Raw genomic sequence first — 17,456 nt, forward strand, 5'->3', positions numbered from 1 at the left:
GCCCCTCTGGGGAAGCTAACCTGCGAATTGCGCACCAAGGAAAAACAAAACAAGTTATCCCCTACTGCTGGTCTGTCCGCTGACATTCTTGGTTTGAAAAAAACAAATTAAGCACCTGGAACTGGAAAGAACCCAGCGTGCACTAGCCAAGTTTAAGATGGTCATGTACTCGAAAAGTAACAAGGCGGGCACTCTGTTGGCAAACAAATTAAAACAGAGGACAGCTACCTCCAGAATACCCTACATCATTAATAACGGGCGGAAGTTCTATGCACCGGATGACATAGGGAAGGCTTTTGCGGATTTCTATGAACGGCTTTATAACATTGAGGCCTCTGAAGCTCCTATTAAAGCCACACCCTCCGAAATATCCTTATTTTTGGAAAAACTTAATTAGCCCATATTGTCTGACGAAGACAAGGACAAATTAATTGAGCCATTTAACGAGCTAGAAATAGGTCTGGGGATTAAGCAATTGAAGAATGGAAAACCGCCGGGCCCGGACGGGTTTCCGGGGCAATTCTACAAAAAGACACGAGTACTGCTAAAGCCCGTACTGTGTCAGATGTATAATGAAATCGGTAAAGGAGAAGAGATACTTAAAGAGTTCCTTGAAGCGACCATTGTCGCCATCCCTAAACCAGGTAAAGATCCCTCATACTGCTGCAACTTTCGCCCTATCTCGTTGATAAACATAGATATAAAGTTGTACTCCAAACTCATAGCAGACAGATTGGCATCTTTGCTTCCATCACTGGTAGCGACCGATCAGGTGGGCTTTGTTAAGGGTCGCCAGGGCCCTGACAATACTAGACGCCTGGTCTCTGTTTTTGCGGAGGTGAGGTGTTCGGGAACTCCCCTCCTGGCCCTGTCCCTAGATGCCGAAAAGGCGTTCAACAGGATCAGGTGGGAATACATGTGGAAAACTCTGGGGGCTTTCGGCTTCCCGCTTCGGGCCATTAATATGATCAGGGCCCTATACTCGAACCCAAGCGCTAGGGTGAGAGGAACGGGCTTCTGTTCCCCGACATTTGCCATCTCAAACGGCACCAGGCAGGGGTGCCCATTGTCGCCCCTGCTCTTTGCCTTGGCTATGGAGCCGTTGGCAGAACTGGTTCGGGCTACACCATCCATAGAAGGATTACCAATGGGCACTACTTCTGAGAAAATCCTGTTATATGCCGACGATGTGACCCTCCTTCTTACGAACCCTACGTCATCAGTTTCGGCGGTTTATACTACATTAGACAGCTTCAGTGCTCTAAGTTATTATAAAGTGAATAAATCCAAAACCAAAGCTTACGGGATTAACCTCACTGATGCACACCTTTTACAGCTGAGAGACAACCATGATTTTCATTGGTCTGCAGATGCAATTAAACATTTGGGTGTCTGAGTGCGGACACGGATAAAATTATATCGCTGAATTTTGATGCCTTGATTAAGGAATTAAAGAACCTGACAAACAGATGGGACTTTAAAGAAGTCTCCTGGCTGGGACGAGTGGCCACTGTAAAGATGTCCTTACTCCCAAAGGCGCTGTACCTTTTTCGATGCATCCCCCTGAACATCCCTCATGGCATCCTACAGCAGATCCACCAGATCTTTGGCAGGTACGTTTGGGCACATGGACCTCAGAGGATCAGCCATAAAATTATGCAGAGAGAGTATGCAAGGGGAGGAGTTGCTTTCCCCAGCATATACCTTTATTACGAGGCCACACTACTCTCACATCACGGCCTGGGGCCCTACTGCCGAAAGGCCGGGATGGTTCAGATTGGAGGGACTCCAACTGCCAGAGGGATTGGACCTTCCCAGTCTTTTGTGGGTTCCTAGTTACAAACAATTGGTAAATATACTTACCAACCCAGTCGTACAGCATAACATCAAAATACGGCATACACTCAGACATCACTCACAGATTGCCCCACATCCCTCGCCAATCCATCAATTGCGGGGCGTGATGTGGGACCGTCCAGACATCCATGTAGAGTACTGGATCCAGCATAATCTTGACACGGTGGAACAGCTATTCTCCAATGGCAGGCTACTGACAGTCCCTCAAGTCCTTGATTCTTTGAGAGGACCACCTCTCTGGTTTCACTTTGAATGTTCTAGAATACTCAGTTTCCTGCATTCCTGGAAGTTTGGAACTAGTGGACTTAGGACACATTCCCAGTGGGAGGAAAGATGGATGAATGAGCTGGGTACCTATAAGCCTCTCACGTTCCACTACCAAGCCATTCTGCGAGACCACTCGGTTGGTCTTCCCAGTCAAATCTAACAATGGTGTAGTGAATTGTCCTTAAAAATCTCAGACGCAGAACTGAGCATTGCCATTACTTTAACAAAAAAAACGATCCACTGCACAACCATCTTTGAGGGCTACATGAAGCTCATTCTTAGGTGGTACAGGGTGCCCACCAGGCTGTCTAAAATGTTTCCAACGACTTCATCGAGATGCTGGAGGCTATGTGGCGGTGAGGGATCAGACTCATGTGTGGTGGTCCTGCCCTAAAATCTTCGATCTATGGAGAGATGTTGAGACTCTCCTGCACTCTATGAATGTAAATATACAGCCGACTCCTAGTCAGGCTCTTTTTCACATATTTGACAAACAACTGCCTAAATGCAGTAAACAGCTAGTAATTTATATTTTGGCGGCCACAAAGCTATGCATCGCCAGGGCATGGAAACAAACTGACCCGCCCACTATTACCACTGTGTGTGAAGTGGTACAATACTTGGCTAAAATGGAAAAATTTGCATACAATGCTTTGGAGCGGATGGAGGATTATTGGGCGATCTGGGAAGACTGGATCAAAATCCAATAACTCTATAGAATACAATCTGCTGAACACAATTATCCCTCCTCTCCCCTTAAAAATTTTTTTTTTTTTTTATCCCTCTCTTTTCTCTCTCTTCCCTCCCTCTCCCCCCCCCCCCATCCCACTAGCTGACTCCCTTTCCCTCTCACCTTCTCCCCACTCCCACCCCTATCCTTAAACAAAAAACAAAAAAACACAAAAAAAAAAAAAAAAAAACACAAAAAAAAAAAAAAACATGACCAGTTGGGGCAACCTGGTTGATATGTTCCAGTTTAGGGTTCATAGTTGATAACCCAGGTTTCCAGCAGTAAATATTAAATATATTTGTTTTCTCACTTGTGTGATATTATGAACAGAAGTTTATACGCATGTTTTGAAGTTACTGTACATTCGTGTCCTTTTCATGCAAGTACTGAGCTTTGATGTAAATTGTGAATTACTTGTAATGCTTTTGTGGCTTCTTCTGTAACTTCCTTTTACTGTATGCTATTTTGAATCTCAATAAAATCTTTTTAAAACTCAAAAAAAAAAAAAATCTATCAGTACTTTCCAGTGCTGACCTGTTTACACATGTGCAGCAACTCTAACACCTGCAGTGTAACCTAGTTTCCAAAACAGCAGCACCCATGATTTGAGGGAGGTGTATTTAGCAATTAGTGTCCAATGAAAACAGAATTTATGCTTACCTGATAAATTACTTTCTCCAACGGTGTGTCCGGTCCACGGCGTCATCCTTACTTGTGGGATATTCTCCTCCCCAACAGGAAATGGCAAAGAGTCCCAGCAAAGCTGGTCACATGATCCCTCCTAGGCTCCGCCCACCCCAGTCATTCGACCGACGGACAGGAGGAATATATATAGGAGAAATCATATGATACCGTGGTGACTGTAGTTAGAGAAAATAATTCATCAGACCTGATTAAAAAAAAAAAACCAGGGCGGGCCGTGGACCGGACACACCGTTGGAGAAAGTAATTTATCAGGTAAGCAGAAATTCTGTTTTCTCCAACATAGGTGTGTCCGGTCCACGGCGTCATCCTTACTTGTGGGAACCAATACCAAAGCTTTAGGACACGGATGAAGGGAGGGCGCAAATCAGGTCACCTAAACGGAAGGCACCACAGCTTGCAAAACCTTTCTCCCAAAAATAGCCTCCGAAGAAGCAAAAGTATCAAATTTGTAAAATTTGGCAAAAGTGTGCAGTGAAGACCAAGTCGCTGCCTTACATATCTGGTCAACAGAAGCCTCGTTCTTGAAGGCCCATGTGGAAGCCACAGCCCTAGTGGAGTGAGCTGTGATTTTTTCAGGAGGCTGCCGGCCGGCAGTCTCATAAGCCAATCGGATAATGGTTTTAAGCCAAAAGGAAAGAGAGGTAGAAGTCGCTTTTTGACCTCTCCTTTTACCAGAATAAACAACAAACAAGGAAGATGTTTGTCTGAAATCCTTAGTAGCCTCTAAATAGAACTTTAGAGCACGGACTACGTCCAAATTGTGTAACAAACGTTCCTTCTTTGAAACTGGATTCGGACACAAAGAAGGTACAACTATCTCCTGATTAATATTTTTGTTGGAAACAACTTTCGGAAGAAAACCAGGCTTAGTACGCAAAACCACCTTATCTGCATGGAACACCAGATAGGGCGGAGAACACTGCAGAGCAGATAACTCTGAAACTCTTCTAGCAGAAGAAATTGCAAAATATGCCTAGCAAAGCAAACGTTTTAGCCCAGAAAAATGTCTACCAGTTTTTTAAGCCCTTATGAAGCCCTTTATTCTTTTATTAAACTAAGAAAATGGCTTACCGGTTCCCATAAGGGGAAATGACAGCCTTCCAGCATTACAAAGTCTTGTTAGAAATATGGCCAGTCATACCTTAAGCAGAAAAGTCTGCTAACTGTTTCCCCCAACTGAAGTTACTTCATCTCAACAGTCCTGTGTGGAAACAGCAATCGATTTTAGTAACTTCTGCTAAAATCATCTTCCTCTTACAAACAGAAATCTTCATCTTTTTTCTGTTTCAGAGTAAATAGTACATACCAGCACTATTTTAAAATAACAAACACTTGATTGAAGAATAAAAACTACATTTAAACACCAAAAAACTCTTAACCATCTCCGTGGAGATGTTGCCTGTGCAACGGCAAAGAGAATGACTGGGGTGGGCGGAGCCTAGGAGGGATCATGTGACCAGCTTTGCTGGGACTCTTTGCCATTTCCTGTTGGGGAGGAGAATATCCCACAAGTAAGGATGACGCCGTGGACCGGACACACCTATGTTGGAGAAAGAGTGTTCTACAAAGACGATATATGCATAGTTAATGTCATAGTTAAACCACCTCTTTAATATGCAATATGTGATAAAATGTGGTAACATAATAGAGCATTTTAAAACATGAGCCAGAACTAAAGTAAATAAAAAAAAAATAGAGACACTTACTAAAACTTGGGCAAAAAAGCTGGGGCAAAATAGCCAACTTAAAACTCAGAAGCTACAGCTAATGCAGGCTATATAAGCAGGCAACTGACAGTGCTAGCCGATGATATCAGCTGCTGTTGTCTGTAGGACAAGAAAAACATAATTTATGTAAGAACTTACCTGATAAATTCATTTCTTTCATATTAGCAAGAGTCCATGAGCTAGTGACGTATGGGATATACATTCCTACCAGGAGGGGCAAAGTTTCCCAAACCTCAAAATGCCTATAAATACACCCCTCACCACACCCACAATTCAGTTTAACGAATAGCCAAGAAGTGGGGTGATAAAAAAGTGCGAAAGCATATAAAATAAGGAATTGGAATAATTGTGCTTTATACAAAATCATAACCACCACAAAAAAAGGGCGGGCCTCATGGACTGTTGCTAATATGAAAGAAATGAATTTATCAGGTAAGTTCTTACATAAATTATGTTTTCTTTCATGTAATTAGCAAGAGTCCATGAGCTAGTGACGTATGGGATAATGACTACCCAAGAAGTGGATCTTTCCACACAAGAGTCACTAGAGAGGGAGGGATAAAATAAAGACAGCCAATTCCTGCTGAAAATAATCCACACCCAAAATAAAGTAACGAAAAACATAAGCAGAAGATTCAAACTGAAACCGCTGCCTGAAGTACTTTTCTACCAAAAACTGCTTCAGAAGAAGAAAATACATCAAAATGGTAGAATTTAGTAAAAGTATGCAAAGAGGACCAAGTTGCTGCTTTGCAGATCTGGTCAACCGAAGCTTCATTCCTAAACGCCCAGGAAGTAGAAACTGACCTAGTAGAATGAGCTGTAATTCTCTGAGGCGGAGTTTTACCCGACTCAACATAGGCAAGATGAATTAAAGATTTCAAGCAAGATGAATTAAAGATTTCAACCAAGATGCCAAAGAAATGGCAGAAGCTTTCTGGCCTTTTCTAGAACCGGAAAAGATAACAAATAGACTAGAAGTCTTACGAAAAGATTTCGTAGCTTCAACATAATATTTCAAAGCTCTAACGACATCCAAAGAATGCAACGATTTCTCCTTAGAATTCTTAGGACATAATGAAGGAACCACAATTTCTCTACTAATGTTGTTGGAATTCACAACTTTAGGTAAAAATTCAAAAGAAGTTCGCAACACCGCCTTATCCTGATGAAAAATCAGAAAAGGAGACTCACAAGAAAGAGCAGATAATTCAGAAACTCTTCTGGCAGAAGAGATGGCCAAAAGGAACAAAACTTTCCAAGAAAGTAATTTAATGTCCAATGAATGCATAGGTTCAAACGGATGAGCTTGAAGAGCTCCCAGAACCAAATTCAAACTCCGAGGAGAAATTGACTTAATGACAGGTTTTATACGAACCAAAGCTTGTACAAAACAATGAATATCAGGAAGAATAGCAATCTTTCTGTGAAAAAGAACAGAAAGAGCAGAGATTTGTCCTTTCAAAGAACTTGCGGACAAACCCTTATCTAAACCATCCTGAAGGAACTGTAAAATTCTCGGTATTCTAAAAGAATGCCAGGAAAAATGATGAGGAAGACACCAAGAAATATAAGTCTTCCAGACTCTATAATATATCTCTCGAGATACAGATTTACGAGCCTGTAACATAGTATTAATCACAGAGTCAGAGAAACCTCTTTGACCAAGAATCAAGCGTTCAATCTCCATACCTTTAAATTTAAGGATTTCAGATCCTGATGGAAAAAAGGACCTTGTGACAGAAGGTCTGGTCTTAACGGAAGAGTCCACGGTTGGCAAGAGGCCATCCGGACAAGATCCGCATACCAAAACCTGTGAGGCCATGCCGGAGCTACCAGCAGAACAAACGAGCATTCCTTCAGAATCTTGGAGATTACTCTTGGAAGAAGAACTAGAGGCGGAAAGATATAGGCAGGATGATACTTCCAAGGAAGTGATAATGCATCCACTGCCTCCGCCTGAGGATCCCGGGATCTGGACAGATACCTGGGAAGTTTCTTGTTTAGATGGGACGCCATCAGATCTATTTCTGGAAGTTCCCACATTTGAACAATCTGAAGAAATACATCTGGGTGAAGAGACCATTCGCCCGGATGCAACGTTTGGCGACTGAGATAATCCGCTTCCCAATTGTCTACACCTGGGATATGAACCGCAGAGATTAGACAGGAGCTGGATTCCGCCCAAACCAAAATTCGAGATACTTCTTTCATAGCCAGAGGACTGTGAGTCCCTCCTTGATGATTGATGTATGCCACAGTTGTGACATTGTCTGTCTGAAAACAAATGAACGATTCTCTCTTCAGAAGAGGCCAAAACTGAAGAGCTCTGAAAATTGCACGGAGTTCCAAAATATTGATCGGTAATCTCACCTCCTGAGATTCCCAAACTCCTTGTGCCGTCAGAGATCCCCACACAGCTCCCCAACCTGTGAGACTTGCATCTGTTGAAATTACAGTCCAGGTCGGAAGCACAAAAGAAGCCCCCTGAATTAAACGATGGTGATCTGTCCACCATGTTAGAGAGTGTCGAACAATCGGTTTTAAAGATATTAATTGAGATATCTTCGTGTAATCCTTGCACCATTGCTTCAGCATACAGAGCTGAAGAGGTCGCATGTGAAAACGAGCAAAGGGGATCGCGTCCGATGCAGCAGTCATAAGACCTAGAATTTCCATGCATAAGGCTACCGAAGGGAATGATTGTGACTGAAGGTTTCGACAAGCTGTAATCAACTTTAGACGCGTCTTGTCTGTTAAAGACAGAGTCATGGACACTGAATCCATCTGGAAACCCAGAAAGGTTACCCTTGTCTGAGGAATCAAAGAACTTTTTGGTAAATTGATCCTCCAACCATGATCTTGAAGAAACAACACAAGTCGATTCGTATGAGATTCTGCTAAATGTAAAGACTGAGCAAGTACCAAGATATCGTCCAAATAAGGAAATACCACAATACCCTGTTCTCTGATTACAGACAGCAGGGCACCGAGAACCTTTGTAAAAATTCTTGGAGCTGTAGCTAGGCCAAACGGCAGAGCCACAAACTGGTAATGCTTGTCCAGAAACGAGAATCTCAGGAACTGATAATGATCTGGATGAATCGGAATATGCAGATATGCATCCTGTAAATCTATTGTGGACATATAATTCCCTTGCTGAACAAAAGGTAAGATAGTCCTTACAGTTACCATCTTGAACGTTGGTATCCTTACATAACGATTCAATATTTTTAGATCCAGAACTGGTCTGAAAGAATCCTCCTTCTTTGGTACAATGAAGAGATTTGAATAAAACCCCATCCCCTGTTCCGGAACTGGAACTGGCATAATTACTCCAGTCAACTCTAGATCTGAAACACATTTCAGAAATGCTTGAGCTTTTACTGGATTTACTGGGACACGGGAAAGAAAAAATCTCTTTGCAGGAGGTCTCAACTTGAAACAAATTCTGTACCCTTCTGAAACAATGCTCTGAATCCAAAGATTGTGAACAGAATTGATCCAAATTTTCTTGAAAAAACGTAACCTGCCCCCTACCAGCTGAGCTGGAATGAGGGCCGCACCTTCATGTGGACTTAGAAGCAGGCTTTGCCTTTCTAGCTGGCTTGGATTTATTCCAGACTGGAGATGGTCTCCAAACTGAAACTGCTCCTGAGGATGAAGGATCAGGCTTTTGTTCTTTGTTGAAACGAAAGGAACGAAAACGATTATTAGCCCTGTTTTTACCTTTAGATTTTTTATCCTGTGGTAAAAAAGTTCCTTTCCCACCAGTAACAGTTGAAATAATGGAATCCAACTGAGAACCAAATAATTTGTTACCCTGGAAAGAAATGGAAAGTAAAGTTGATTTAGAAGCCATATCAGCATTCCAAGTTTTAAGCCATAAAGCTCTTCTAGCTAAAATAGCTAGAGACATAAACCTGACATCAACTCTGATAATATCAAAAATGGCATCACAGATAAAATTATTAGCATGTTGAAGAAGAATAATAATATCATGAGAATCACGATGTGTTACTTGTTGCGCTAAAGTTTCCAACCAAAAAGTTGAAGCTGCAGCAACATCAGCCAAAGATATAGCAGGTCTAAGAAGATTACCTGAACACAGATAAGCTTTTCTTAGAAAGGACTCAATTTTCCTATCTAGAGGATCCTTAAACGAAGTACCATCTGACGTAGGAATAGTAGTACGTTTAGCAAGGGTAGAAATAGCCCCATCAACTTTAGGGATCTTGTCCCAAAATTCTAATCTGTCAGACGGCACAGGATATAATTGCTTAAAACGTTTAGAAGGAGTAAATGAATTACCCAAATTATCCCATTCTTTGGAAATTACTGCAGAAATAGCATCAGGGACAGGAAAAACTTCTGGAATAACTACAGGAGTTTTAAAAACCTTATTTAAACGTTTAGATTTAGTATCAAGAGGACCAGAATCCTCTATTTCTAAAGCAATTAGGACTTCTTTAAGTAAAGAACGAATAAATTCCATTTTAAATAAATATGAAGATTTATCAGCATCAACCTCTGAGACAGAATCCTCTGAACCAGAGGAATCATCAGAATCAGAATGATGTTCAGTTAAAAATTCATCTGTAGGGAGAGAAGTTTTAAAAGATTTTTTACGTTTACTAGAAGGAGAAATAACAGACATAGCCTTCTTTATGGATTCAGAAACAAAATCTCTTATATTATCAGGAACATTCTGCACCTTAGATGTTGAAGGAACTGCAACAGGCAATGGTACTTTACTAAAGGAAATATTATCTGCTTTAACAAGTTTGTCATGACAATCAATACAAACAACAGCTGGAGGAATAGCTACCAAAAGTTTACAGCAGATACACTTAGCTTTGGTAGATCCAGCACTAGACAGCGATTTTCCTGTAGTATCTTCTGACTCAGATGCAACGTGAGACATCTTGCAATATGTAAGAGAAAAAACAACATATATATAAAGCAAAATTGATCAAATTCCTTAAATGACAGTTTCAGGAATGGGAAAAAATGCCAAAGAACAAGCTTCTAGCAACCAGAAGCAATAAAAAATGAGACTTAAATAATGTGGAGACAAAAGTGACGCCCATATTTTTGGCGCCAAATAAGACGCCCACATTATTTGGCGCCTAAATGCTTTTTGGCGCCAAAAATGACGCCACATCCGGAACGCCGACATTTTTGGCGCAAAATAACGTCAAAAAATGACGCAACTTCCGGCGACACGTATGACGCCGGAAACGGAAATAGAATTTTTGCGTCAAAAAAGTCCGCGCCAAGAATGACGCAATAAAATGAAGCATTTTCAGCCCCCGCGAGCCTAACAGCCCACAGGGAAAAAGTCAAATTTTAAGGTAAGAAAAAATGTTAAATTAAAATGCATTATCCCAAATATGAAACTGACTGTCTGAAAATAAGGAAAGTTGAACATTCTGAGTCAAGGCAAATAAATGTTTGAATACATATATTTAGAACTTTATAAACAAAGTGCCCAACCATAGCTAGGAGTGTCACAGAAAATAAGACTTACTTACCCCAGGACACTCATCTACATATAGTAGATAGCCAAACCAGTACTGAAACGAGAATCAGTAGAGGTAATGGTATATATGAGAGTATATCGTCGATCTGAAAAGGGAGGTAAGAGATGAATCTCTACGACCGATAACAGAGAACCTATGAAATAGACCCCTTAGAAGGAGATCACTGCATTCAAATAGGCAATACTCTCCTCACATCCCTCTGACATTCACTGCACGCTGAGAGGAAAACCGGGCTCCAATTTGCTGCGGAGCGCATATCAACGTAGAATCTAGCACAAACTTACTTCACCACCTCCATCGGAGGCAAAGTTTGTAAAAACTGAATTGTGGGTGTGGTGAGGGGTGTATTTATAGGCATTTTGAGGTTTGGGAAACTTTGCCCCTCCTGGTAGGAATGTATATCCCATACGTCACTAGCTCATGGACTCTTGCTAATTACATGAAAGAAAATAGCTAGCCTGCACAGTCTGAATGTGGCACCTTTTACCTGGGTTTTGAGACTCAAAAGTTTATGGTCCTATTCCCTCTTAAAAAGGCACAATTTTCGTTGGTAAGTGATAAAGGAGTCAAGATAACTAATTTTGGAAGATATCAGAAAGGTTTTAGCAGTTATTCTGCCAGCTGTATTCTTGTAGTGCTTGCATTGTAGACATAGCACACTGAGTAGCCCTAGAAAACTGGAGATAGACATTACCAGGATATTTTTTAAATAAGGAGTCACTGGCTGACACTGTCATTTCAACCGTTTGGTGTTCTACAGAGACCAAGAGGAAGAACTATAAACTGAAAAAGGCAGTTCACCACAGCCCTCAAACTATATAAGTAGATGGCCTGTAAATAAGAATGCATATTTATTGAAGTTAAAAATGGACTAGATTGAAGGTATAAGAACAGTGTCATTTAAAAATAAAAATAGTAATGATAAATAGTAAATAGTAATAATAATAATAATAATAATAATAATAAATCCACAAAAATGCAAGACTGAAAAATGTTGTTCACCTTAGAACTGCATACAAAAATGGTCCTCAAAACAAACCTACATTTCCCCAAATACATAAGCTATAAGGGACAGTGTACTGTGCCCAAAGATCCATTTTCTTCTAAAGATGTGGCGAGTCCACAGGTTCATCTTAATTACTGTTGGGAATACCACTCCTCGCCAGCAGGAGGCAAAGAGCACCACAGTAAAAACTGTTAAGTATCACTTCCATACACATAAACCCCAGTTATTCTCTTTGCCTCTATGTGCATAGAGGAGGTGAAGTTTTAGTGTGTAATTAAATTATATTTTTTTTAAAGAAGATTGAGACTTCAATCAAGCTGCAGGGTGTAACCTAGCCCATGTTAGTCTTTGCAGTCTAGCTGCGCTGGTTTTAAAGCGGTGGAGAACTTGCAAAATGGTGCTTGCTCCGTTTCTCTACCTATGCTGCCCTGACCTCAGACATCTAAGTTGGTTACTTGGCTATCTATGTTATCCTAGTCGCTGTGAGGAGAATGTGTCCTCTCATATTAGGAGCTGTCGTCATGTCAGACAGCAAAGCAGGTAAGTGCGGTTCCTTTCTGTGGGAGAGGGGCACTTAAGAGTTCCTGTTTAATATAATGTAAGGGACGGATATCTCACTCATGGGATGGGTGTTGTTGCTATGACAAGCTCGCAGGCACAGGTTGGGGAGAGACGTGTGGGACTTAAGAGTCTCAGGGCTCATTTTTGTGTGTTAACAACACCCACCTCCTTGTCTAGACCACGGGAGTGTTTTCGCACCTTCTGACGTCATCGGGTCTGCGCGCCTCTGCTCTGTGTCAATTTCTTGCTGCGTAGTGAGGAGTGCAAGTGAATACGTTGATCCGCTTCAAGTGGTGGTAAGGGCACCTCGGTATACTGAGGTGCGGAGGGAGGTTTTATCTGAGGAATTTTTATTAATGTTCAACAAAAATTTAAGACACAAAGTAATGAAGTCTTTAATAAAACTAACGATAGAGGATTCGAATAGAGGATAATTATCATTTATGTCTGATATGGAGTCCATACTTTCTCAATTCACTCGGGTCTGGTTAAGGGACGTTCCAGACCCATGGGCAGTGGAAATTGTTTCTTAGGGCTACAGGTAAGAATTCAAGGGTTGTCCCCCCAGGGGCAAGTTTCACCTTTCCAGATTATCTGCAGACCAGATAAAGAGAGGCGTTCTTGCAGTGTGTAGAAGACCTCTCGGTTCTGGGGGTGATTGTTCGGGTTCCAAAGTTGGAACAGGGTCTGGGATTTTACTCAAACCTTTTCGTGGTTCAAAAAAAAAAAAAAAAAAAAAAAAAAAAGGAGGGGACCTTCCGTCCGATTCTAGACTTAAAATGTCTCAACAAATTCCTCAAGGTTCCGTCATTCAAGATGGAAACTGTTCGAAAAATTCTTCCTTAGATCCAAGAGGGCCAGTATATGACGACCATAGACTTAAAGGACGCTTACTTACATGTTCCTATCCACAGGGATCATCACAAGTTTGAGGTTTGCATTCCTGGATCCTCACCTTCAGTTTGTGGCTTTGCTATTCGGCCTGGCCACAGCTCCCAGAAAATTGTTGAAGGTCCTAGGGGCCTTTCTAGCAGTGGTCCGGTCCAGTGGCCCCCTATCTGGATGATATTCTAATTCAGGCTCCTTCCTTTCCAAAGGCAGTATCTCACACAGATGTTACTGTCATCCTTTCAGTCTCACGGGTGAAAGGTAAATGTGGAAAAGAGTTCTCTGGTTCCAGCGACAAGAGAAGTGTTCCTATGGACTATCGGACTTTGTCCTGATGAAGATATTCCTGACTGAGACCAGAACAGTCAAGCTCCTATTGTCTTGTTGAGTCCTTCAGGAGACACCCCGTCCTTCAGTTGCTCCGTGTATGGAAATAATTGGACTAATGGTGGCAGCCATGGACATTGTGCCATTTGCTCGTTTTCATTGGAGAGCCTTGCAGTTGTGCATGCTCAACCAGTGGAATGGAGATTATCTGGATCTTTCTCCAAAGCTAGTTTTGGATCAGAAGACAAGGGATTCTGTTAGTTGGTGGCTTTCTCTGGACCACCTGTCCCAGGGCACTTGTTTTCGGAGACCATTTTGGGTGATAGTGACTACAGACTAGGGCTGGTTAATATGGGCAAAAAAAAAAAAATCGTGATTTTTTTGAGAAAAAAAACGCGATTGCGATTTAATCGCGATTTTCTTATAAATGAATTTAACACCTTCATTTTGCATTCTAATGTTTATTTAACACTACAGAATCTTAATATACATGTTTCTCAATGTCCAATACACTCTTGGAGCATAAAAATACAAACCACAAAATAAAATTTGCTGCCTGTGATGTGATTAAATAGTAGCCACTAGCCAGTTATTAGGTCTTATGACACACAACATTGTCATGTTTCCTTGGACAGTCATTCTAACAGTGGACAGTGGTATGATGGTATGATTAACAAATCAAGCAGTATAAGCCACATACACACACACACAGACATATATATATAATATACACAGATTAATATATATATATATATATATATATATATAATATACACAGATATATATATATATATATAGATATATATATATATATATATATATATATATATATATATATATATATATATAGATATATAGATATATAGATATATATATATATATATATAGATATATATATATATATATATATATATATAAAAACATTGTAGATGCAGTTACGTTAACCCAGTAGCAGAGGGGACTGCAGTTTTAGCCTTTTTGGGAGCCGTGGGGCTAACTGCATCTGCTATGGATTTGAGCCGTTTCTCAGAGGAGCAGGAGATTGTGTGAGAGGTTCCATAATGTTTACATACCCTAAGTTTCAGACTACAGACATCCCTAGGGGGAAATATAAGTAAGTGGCCTTCTCTCCTGTTCATTCCTGCATGTGCTCTGCTTTTAGACTTCTAGATTGATCGACTGCTTAAGAAAATAGAAAGTGAAAGTAAAAACAGCCATTTTACAAATGTGTGCTAAAAGCAACCACTAGATGGAGCTGCTTTGCAAGAAATCACAAACAAATCAATATCACAGCCACTTCGCGATTTTTTCCTAAATAAAAAAAATCCTCAGGACTCTTGCGGTTATAAAATCGTGGCGATTAATCACGGTTTTAAATCGCATATGCGATTAATCGTGCAGCCCTACTACAGACGCCAGCCTGGTAGGCAGTCTGGAAGTCCCTCAAAGCTCAGGGTCTTTAGACTCGGGAGGAGTCCAAATTGACGATCAACATCCTTGAGTTGAGAGCAATTTACAGACAACATAACGTCAGTAGCCTACATCAACCATCAGGGGGAAAGGTGAAGTTCCCTAGCTTTGAGGTAAGTGAAGTTCCCTAGCTATGAGGTAAGTGTCTCAGATCATTCAGTAGGCAGAGGACCACTGTTGTCTGTCAGTCACCCACATCCCAGGAGTAGACAACTGGGAAGCAAATGTTCTAAGCAGACAGACTTTCTATCGGGGGAATGGGAACTCCATCCGTAAGTACTCTCCAAGCTGGTATACAGATGGGGGATGCGGGAGTTTGGTCTCAAAAAATGCCAAAATGCAAAGCTTCCAAGGTAGAGTTCCAGGTCAAGGGATCCTCAGGCCTTTCTGATAGACGCCTTGGTAGTTCAGTGGGGCTTCCAGATGGCTTATCTGTTTCCTCCGTTTGCTCTCCTGCCTCGGGTGATTGCTCGCATAAGACAGGAACAGGCATCAGTGATTCAAATCGCTCCAGCTTGGCTTCTGAGAATCTGGTATGCAGATCTAGTGGAGATGTCATCTCTACCTCCGTGGAGGCTTCCCCTGAGAAAGTTCCTTCTTCAGCGGCCTTTTGTTCATCCAAATCTTGTTTCTCTGAAGTCGACTGCTTGGAGACCGCTTGATTATATATAAGCGGGGGTTTTCGGAGTCAGTGATTGAGACACTGATCCAGGCTCGTAAGCCGGTCACTAGGAAGATTTACTATAAGATATGGAGGAAATATTTTTTGGTGTGTAGCTAAGGGATATTCTTGGAGTAAGGTCAGGATTCCAAGAATATTATCCTTTCTCCAAGAGGGTCTGGAGAAAGGTTTGTCTGTTAGTACCCTGAAGGGTCAAATTTCAGCCTCATCAGTCCTTTTGCACAAACGTTTGGTAGATGTGCCGGACATTCAGTCTTTTTGTCAGGCCTTGGTCAGAATTAGGCCGGTGTTTAAGGCGATTACTCCTCCTTGGAGCCTTAATCTTGTTCTTAAGGTTTTACAACGGCGTCCGTTTGAGCCGATGCATTCTCTTGACATTAAGCTTTTGTCTTATAAAGTTTTGTTTTTTGTTGGCTATTTCTTCTGCTTAAAGAGTATCTGAACTCTCCACTTTACAGTTTGATTCTCCTTATCTCATTTTACATGCTGATAAAGCTGTTCGTTCTAAGTTGGGATTCCTTTCCCAAGGTTGTGTCCACTAAGAATATTAATCATGAAATTGTTGTTCCTTCCCTGTGTCCGAAGCCTTCTTCGGACAAGAAGTGTTTGCTGCATAATTTGGACATGGTTTGTGCTCTTAAGTTTTACTTGGAAGCGATTAAAGACTTTCGTAAGTCCTCTGCTCTTTTTGTTCGTTTTTCTGGAAAGTATAGAGGTCAGAGGGCGTCTGCCTCTACTCTGGCTCTTTGGTTGAGGAGTGTGATTCGCATGGCATATGAGTCCTCTGGGAAACAACCTCCAGAGAGGATTAAGGCTCATTCCACCAGAGCCATAGCCTCTTCTTGGGCTTTCAAGAATGAAGCTTCTATGGAGCAGATTTGCAAGGCTGCAACTTGGTCGTCTTTACATACCTTTTCTAGATTTTACCGATTTGATAAATTTGCCTTGGCTGATGCAGCTTTTGGGAGAAAGGTCCTTCAAGCAATAGTGCCTTCTGTTTAGGCATGCTGGTTGTTTATCCCTTTTTATTCATCTGTGTACTCTAGCATGGGAATTGGTTCCCAACAGTAATTAAGATGAACCCGTGGACTGAGCACATCTTTATTACAAAATTTATGCTTACCGGATAAATTTATTTCTTCAAGATGTACTGAGTCCACAGACCCACCCGTTGTTGTTTATTTTTTTTTATTGTTATAGGTTTTTGACTAAACCTCAGTCACCTCGTGTTACTTTCCTTTCTCCATTTTCTCTCTGTCGAAAGACTGGGGTTTATGGGTAGGGAAGTGATACTTAACAGTTTTTACTGTGGTGCTCTTTGCCTCCTCCTGCTGGCGAGAAGTGGTATTCCCAACAGTAAATAAGATGAACCCATGGACTCACCACATCTTGAAGAAATAAATTTATCAGGTAAGCATAAATTTAGTTTTACCTGCTGGAGCTGATTAAATAATTTACAAATATATTGCCTGCTACCGATACTGAAAATGTCAAAACTGCAGTATCGGGCACAGAAAAATCTATGTAAACGAGCTACAGAAGAACAAACAAAAAACATTTAACCCTTTGATGCCAGGGTTGAATTTGTCTACATTGGAATAAGTTCTGATGTAGACAAATTGAAATCCTGCTATCGTGCACGCGATCGCAAGATTTCTGGAGGGATGCCAGGCACTCCCTCCAGACCACGATC

At 41.3% G+C, this 17,456-nt stretch overlaps 1 protein-coding gene across 1 annotated transcript in view; it reads right to left on the reverse strand.

Moving 5' to 3' along the window:
* Window positions 1–17,456, reverse strand: part of RTF1 (RTF1 homolog, Paf1/RNA polymerase II complex component) — a 213,836-nt gene that overhangs the window by 94,785 nt on the left and 101,595 nt on the right. The gene's annotated exons all lie outside the window — the stretch shown is intronic.

The sequence above is a fragment of the Bombina bombina genome, chromosome 1 (genome assembly GCF_027579735.1).
Source record: "Bombina bombina isolate aBomBom1 chromosome 1, aBomBom1.pri, whole genome shotgun sequence".
Lineage (NCBI taxonomy): Eukaryota > Metazoa > Chordata > Amphibia > Anura > Bombinatoridae > Bombina > Bombina bombina.